Source organism: Nannospalax galili, unplaced genomic scaffold, assembly GCF_000622305.1.
Source record: "Nannospalax galili isolate Female #2095 unplaced genomic scaffold, S.galili_v1.0 scaffold60, whole genome shotgun sequence".
Lineage (NCBI taxonomy): Eukaryota > Metazoa > Chordata > Mammalia > Rodentia > Spalacidae > Nannospalax > Nannospalax galili.
The window spans coordinates 1198322-1199478 of NW_008346989.1; positions in this window are offsets into that span (position 1 = coordinate 1198322).

Genomic DNA, 1157 nt, shown 5'->3' on the forward strand with positions numbered 1-1157 from the left:
CAGACAGAAAGGAGGCTGGCCTCTGCCATGAAGAGACTGTCAGGGGAACTTAGGAAAGAGACAGACATGTGGGGATATAGCCAGCTACTAAGAAAATGTACTCTGTGCTGCTTTGAAGCAAAAAAAAAAACTGCTGAAGACTTAAACCTAAAATATTCCCCAAAGGTTTGTGTTAAAGGCTTGGTTGCCAGCTAAAGAGTGTCTTGGGAGGTGATTGGATCTGGAAGGCTCTGAATTTATCAATAGATTAATCCATTGATGGATTCGTAATTTGATGACATTATTTGAAGGTGGTGGAAGCCAGGAAGTGTGTCTAGCTGGAGAAAACAGGGCATGGGGCCTCTCTCTCCTACTTCCTGATTGTCATGAGGTTAGCAAGCAGTTTTGCTCTACCACGCCCCTCCACCATGATGTTCTGCCTTGCCACAGGCCCCAAATGCAGTTAGTTGAACACATAGAAACCTCTGAACTGTGAGTCAAAATAAATCTTCCCTTTTTAAGTTGATTTTCTCAGATATTTTTCACACTGACAGAAAACCAACACAGATACATGATTTCTATATAAATAGATATTTCTCTTCAATGAAGGCAGATTGATTGATGTCATGAGAGGAAGACAGATGGGGCAGGACCAGACTGTGGCTTGTGAGGAGACAGTCACTGAATAACTAAACTCAGGGTGTGGGCAAACAGAGGGTTTATACAAAGGAGTAGAAATGTGAGGGTTACCCTCCTTGTAGAAGCACTGTGGTCTGTCACCAGCCTTACGACTGGGAGGACATGGGACCCAGGCTGAATCTTGAGTAAATGACATGTAGGCAAACAATCGCTGGCTGTCATCACCCAGTGTGGACACTGCCCAGGACTCCTGCCAGGACGCAGTCTTCAATGCCAGAATCCTGGCTCTTTGGGCTCCCAGACTCATCCTCTTCCAACTGCACCTCTACTCTACACCCACCACCAACAGATGCTGTCCACCTGAAAACAGGGAGCAAGCAGCAGCAGGCAAAGGAGAAACAGAGTGATGATCCTCAAGAAAACTTTGGGGTTTCAGGAAGAATGTTGCTGGGTTGTTCCTGAACAGGATCCAGGGTGGGGCAACTTTGGAGAACTACAGGGGCCAGAGTGCAGGCTCAGCAAACTCACTCTGAGGGAGC